This window comes from Myotis daubentonii, chromosome 2 (genome assembly GCF_963259705.1).
Source record: "Myotis daubentonii chromosome 2, mMyoDau2.1, whole genome shotgun sequence".
In the NCBI taxonomy this organism is placed as follows: Eukaryota; Metazoa; Chordata; class Mammalia; order Chiroptera; family Vespertilionidae; genus Myotis; species Myotis daubentonii.
Window position 1 is genome coordinate 115,374,214 of NC_081841.1, and position 6,294 is coordinate 115,380,507.

A 6,294-nucleotide genomic window follows, 5' to 3' on the forward strand; every position below is an offset into this window, starting at 1 on the left:
TAAAAGAGACCCTGTCTGCCATGTGAGAATACAGGGAAAAGCTTGCTGTCTATGTATCAGAAACTAGGGCCTCAAATATGCTTGTATCTTGATCTTGAACTTAGCCTCCAGAACTGTAAAAAATAAATGTTTGTTGTTTATGTCATGCAATCTATGGTATTCTTTTATAGCAGCCCAAATGGACTAAAACAATCCCCTTGCTAATTGAAAATCTATAACTTACACTTGAAACCTATATAATTTTATTAACCAATGTAACACAATAAATTCTATTTAAAAATTTAAAAAGGAAAAACAATCCATAACTAATGAAATCCATAGCCAAATATCGCCAGTCATATAGAAATAAAAGAAATTCAAGACCCATAAAGAAGGTTAGTCATCAGCTGAAGATTTTTTCTAAGAAGAGAAAGGATAAATAATGTTATTAGTAAGTAGAATGTATACTTTAGTGGTATATTTAGCTAAGAAATAATGATCTGATGTTTATAGTTCTAAGTTGTTTAATTTCTATACCAAAGCTATGAAATTAATTTTACCATAGTTGAAAAATAGAAATGAAAAAATTTCATGAACTACATTTTTCGATAGCAGGAGTAATAACTTATCCTCTTAAAATCTTAAAAACTTGAGTAAGCACTTCTTTTAAAACTAAAACCAGTAACCAAAAAAGGTGAATTTTGTTTACTTTATTGTTTGAGCATTGCCTATTAAAACATAATCACAATCAATACTTATTTTGTTGATACTGCAAGTCTTATACATAGCTGGGAATTAGTATTTTATCTCAATGTTTACATAAATCAGGATAGTAGAGTCTAATAATCCAGTAAGAGTAAGAAACCAGTATTAAACTTGTAACAAAATTAAAGTGTTTTTCCACATGTAAGAGTCATGTTTGTTTATTGAGAAAACTAATTTCTTTCTGATTCTTAGGACAGAGTAGTAAAGCCAGTTATATATCGTTGGCTTTCTTCAGTAAGAGTATCTCATTGCTAATGCTTCTTTTTTTAGCCTTCAGCTATTTGTTTAGACTTGGCCTCTTTTCCATGCTACATAGCAGTATTGAAGCTATAAAATAATGTAGAGACAATTTTAAATGTAGTAAAATATGCATTTCTGATGTTGCTATTCATATATTTATTTATTCATTCTAAAAATATTTTCAAGAATCTCTTTGTACCCCAAACTATGAAAAGCATTGCAGATGCAGAGATAAACAATATGGAGGTATACAGAGATAAATATATCAGTAGAGTTAACTATAATGTTATATATTATAAGTTATCCTGATATATCTTTATATAGAGAAAACCTACCATTGTAAAAGGTTTTTCTTTCTCATAATGAAAGCTGTCCAGAGAGGAAGATAGCATGGTGACTAGAGCAGTTAAATGAAGAGGCAGTGTCTGGGACAGAGGACTACTGGAGCTCAAAATGTGTGATGAAGGGAGAAAAGGTGAATGATGAAAACAGATATAATTTTTCATTCTCTATTTGCTTCACATACAAAATTTGGCCTTCCTCACTTAATTAAGAATTCTACAGTGGTTAACAATGTTATTTTACATATTAAATTATACACTCTTCACAGAACAAGGCTATCTGTATTTTGTATTGATTTGACATCTCTCCGATATAATTGACAGATCCTTATGATATTTTGTGTTCTCTTTAAATATGGATATTGGGTAGGATTTTGTTGATGACATTTATACCAAAAAGTATTATCACCTTTTGTATAAAAAGTGAGTGAATGTTCCAAATTCTCAACCTTTAAACATTTAGCCACATTTTGAGGTCAATATTGCAATGAAACTGTGAAACACTACCTCAAAAGAAACTCCCCATGTTTCCCTACCCAGTGTTGTCTGCCTTCATAATATCCTGAGGTAGAAATTTTTGTCTTGGATTTAGCTTCAGTTTGAAGAAGGTATTCCCTATTCTATAGAGACTTGTAACTTGTACAGATCTGACAGAAGACTACTGTGGTAAAAATGAAACAGAGAGAATATGTCAATCCCAAGAAATTTTAATATAAAGACTTCTCCAGCCATTTACTAAATGAGCTATTTTCAGAATGCTGAGAAGGTAGAGATTATTTGGTTGCCATTTATTTATATGGAGAAAGAAAAGGAAATTTATTTGCCACTGTTTTGACCCTTGGCTTTTTAATTTTCAGCCAGCTAAGTAAATGAAATGATGTACTGGAAATTAGGACTTTCAATTTAAATTTGATACATTTTTATAACCTTAGTATTATTAAATTCTGGAAATACATATTGAAATATCTCCTTTTTGAATTTCTATTGTGACTTTTGAATTCCTGTGGAATTAGGGAATGATGTACCTATATCAGTGTTAAAAATAGTATGATGGTATTACTGAATTTAGTAAAAGAAAAACAATTTAAACTGTTTTCAGCTTTCAACAGTGTTTAAGGTAAAGTAAAATTATTCTGACTAGTAAATGTTTTGACTATATTTCTCATATGTATGATGTACCAAAAATTACATTATGAATGTTTGGAGGTGGTTAAAGAACTGCTCAAAGTTGGCCATAATATGTCTAGATGATATGAAGCAGGTAGGTTCTGTTTGCTATCAAATTGACTTTCCACCACTAGAGAAGAATTTAGCAAGAAATTCTTGAGTATTTGTAAATGTCCTCATAGCTTTCGTTTATTTCTACTGAAAGTCTAGATACTAAAAAAAGTCATTCTATCTAATTATCATTAGCTTCATTATGCTAAGATTGTAACTTTATTTACCATTAGGTGTGGAAGCCTCCTGTCTGAACCAAAAAATGAATCCCTATTTTAGGATAGAGGGGCACCAGCATTGAAAGTTGAGAACATGATGCTTGCTTGCCCTTCCTCCTCTCTGAACAGTATAGATCAGGAAACTCAGACCAAATGAAAGTAATGGGAAGAACCTAGGGTGGAAAGGTATAGTTCTTTCAGTTCTTGCACCTAAATTTTTGTCATTCACTATCTTTTATCATTTCTTAAATGCAAATGAAAGATTAAGGTGAATACAATTAGCTGTAATTTTGTATGAATTATTTTAATCTCATAATCAAACCATTCCTAGTTCAATATAAACGGCTCTAGAGGGACAGTCTTGGTCCTGCTGCTAGGAAAGCAGATACACAATTTTGATGCCAGGGGAGCATGAGGATTGAGAGTTGTTGGTTTATTGTCCATAGGACTGCCTGAATCATGTTGTGATAGTTTTGGTGTGTGTGTATGTGTGGGGGTGGGGTGGGGGTGCAGATAAAAATCGTTGCTGGTGCTGGCATAGGAAACTTAATAGAAATTGAACTCTTTCTATATACTAGATTTATTGTAGAATTTGCCATGGACTTTGTAATTAGATTACAAACTCCTAAACATTATGTTCACATCTTGTGATAATTAGAGACAACTACTGAAAAAATTTTAGAGACAATCCCTAATCTTCAGAAATTTATAATTTGATGAAATGCAGTTTGGGTATGTATTTATCCTTTGTAACAAAGCAATACTGTTACAGGCACCTCTCACAGGCACCCCCACCCCCCCCACCACCACCCAGAGTCAAAGTTGAAAGGAGAGGGCTGTCCCCTCCTTGGTTCTTTTTCCCTCCCCTCTACTTCCCTTTCCTCTTCTCCCCTTCCCTCCCTTCCCTTCTCCTCTCCTCCCCTCTATTCCCCTGTCCTCCCCTCCCCTTCCCATATGAATGAATTCAAAGGACTGACTCCAGATGATTGTATTGTGAGAAAGCAAATTTATTAAAGAAGCAAGGCAAACAAATCTACTAAACTACATCTGAGTTGGGGCTCAACTGGGCTTTCCCAACTAGTTTGGGAAAAGTGAGTCTGATGGGGTTTCAAGGGGTTGTATGTCCTTTTGCCTATATGTTTCAAAATTCCTCTGCTAGGTATCCCAGTACAGATTAATTCTCAAGGCCTCCCCTTTTACTTTGTTTTGGCTTTCCTAGAATTTATGAGAAGCCCCTGGCAATTTTATCTTGATAAGCCCTGAAACTGCTGGCTTTTCTATTTAGGGAGTGAAATAAAACTGCCCCACACACACCTTTTTTCCTTTCCCCAAATGACTTCTTTGTTTAGTGAGACAGGCTCTTCCCTTTTTCCTTTCCCCCTCCTGCCTTAGGGGGTTCAAGGTGATTTACACTATGTATACATTAATTGGGGAGAAGAAGCATTTAAACTCCCCTTCTCTCCCTCTTCCCTTCCCCCTCCTTTCCTTCATTCTTTTAATTAGTAAGGAGGGGTATTTAGCCATTTGCTCTCAAGCGTCCTTCATTGGGGAAGATTAATGGCTTGTGATTCACAAATTCCCCAAACTGTTTAGACTTGTTTAAATGTATTGTCTCAGTTTCCCTATTCCTCTTGCTTAGGAATTTTCCTAGCTTCTCACTATCTTGTAAGGATACTAAGTATTGAGAATTCAAATAAAAATGTACAAATTGCTTTAGCCTATTAGGTGGTATATGTTGTTGGGTATATACCACCTGTTCATAATAACATAAGAGAACAAAACTTTGAATCTACTTTTAAAGTGTTTCAATTTTATAGGAGTAGTGAATGATACTTATCCTCTGTATAGAGATGAAAAGTGATTTTAAAAGATTAGTATTCCATATGTATGTATTTTAGCATCAATGTTTTCTTGCATGAGTCCAACATTGGTATTTTTTCCTAATATTTGGACATCATCAATAGTTTTATATTCAAGGAAACAATTTCCTTGAGATTAATTTACCATTTTCTCTTATATTTTTTCATCAGACATGTATATCTCTGATTGCACAAAAAGCAAGAAAGAGGGAAGAATGTTATTGTATTCATTTTTAAAGCAATATTGGTAACATTAAAAAGTACTGCAGACCATATTTGACACTTCCAGGTCTTATCTCTCTTTCATTGACTCTTGTGGAATTGGACTACATTTCTCTGAAATGTTTTTCCCTGGCAACTACTTGAAATACTCTGCCTCTGTGCTCCTTGTAAAGATGCATTTTCCAAGACAAACTTGATTTTTTATAGCTTCTAAGCACTAACATCTAACCTGGACTGAGGCAGCCTTCTCAGCCTACACTCAAACAACACAGTGAAACTCCTAGCAACCTGCTTGAACTATTTCACATTACATAAGACAGTGATTATCAATCATTGTGCCACAAGAATTTTAAAACATGTAAAACCTATTTAGTCAGGGGCACTGACTTCTTTTCCCTTAGATTGTCAAATAAAAAAAAAAAAATGACAACAGCCCACACAATAGACATCGGTATGAATGAATCAAAAGTATACCTTTTTCTTTTTTTTGTCAGATAGGTATAAAATATATATTTTATGGTGAGTTGCAGAATTTTAATAATTAATTTGTTTGTATCATGAGATAAAAAAGTTGAAAATTGCTACATTAAGAAGAAACAGAAGCAGCTAATTTTGTAATTTCTGGAAATAAAGGCAAGAATGTAAAGTGTTCTTATTGTTGAGATTAATGACTTCAGCTCAGGTTTTGTTTTTTTTTTCTTCTATGTAGAAGAAATATACTACTACTCAACCTCTACTGTAAGGTTGGCAGCCCTGAGAACTCCTTTTATGTAGCAAGCTCAGGTTTTTCTGTGGAACTTACATGAGTAATTAATGCCTGATTAAATGGGTCCATAAGCCTAAGAATGTTCAACAGTTAATTAAATTGAGTAAACATTCATTGACATATCAGTACCAAGTACTGGTGCTAGGGATTGAGTGCTGAAAAAAGATAAACCCTTCTAAAATAGCTCACTGTAACCCATTATTAAAATGCAGGAGAGAAAGGAATAAGTGTAATTATAAATGTGTATTCAAAGTACAACACCAGTACTGAGAAAAACAATAATTGACTCTAGGAATGACCAAGAGAATTAGAAGCTGAATTGGAAGACCAAGAAACTTCACTGTGAGAAAATGAGAAGTGGATAATTACAGGAAAAATTATCAGCAAATGCAAACCTACAACAGTAAGAAAGGCACAGACATGGTCAGAACATTCTGAATACTAATTTGTATGCCTGAAGTGTAGGTATGCATGGCTGGGGAAAGGAAGATCATGGTAAAGTATCTTAGGGTTTCATAGGTCTTGCATAAACCTGGGTCTTTTTTCTGGAGACTATGAAATACTAGTACAGACTTTTAAGTCAGAAAGAGACACAGTTAAATTTGCATTTTGCAAGGCCCAACATTTCAACATTATGGTATATAAGTTAGAAAGACTCAGGCTAATAGCTTGGGCAGAAAATAAAC

The 6,294-nt window shown here is 33.7% G+C and overlaps 1 pseudogene; it reads right to left on the reverse strand.

Moving 5' to 3' along the window:
• Positions 1-5,543: 5,543 nt before the first annotated feature.
• On the reverse strand, positions 5,544-5,646 carry LOC132229074 (small nucleolar RNA U109; annotated as a pseudogene).
• Between the last annotated feature and the right edge of the window lie 648 nt (positions 5,647-6,294).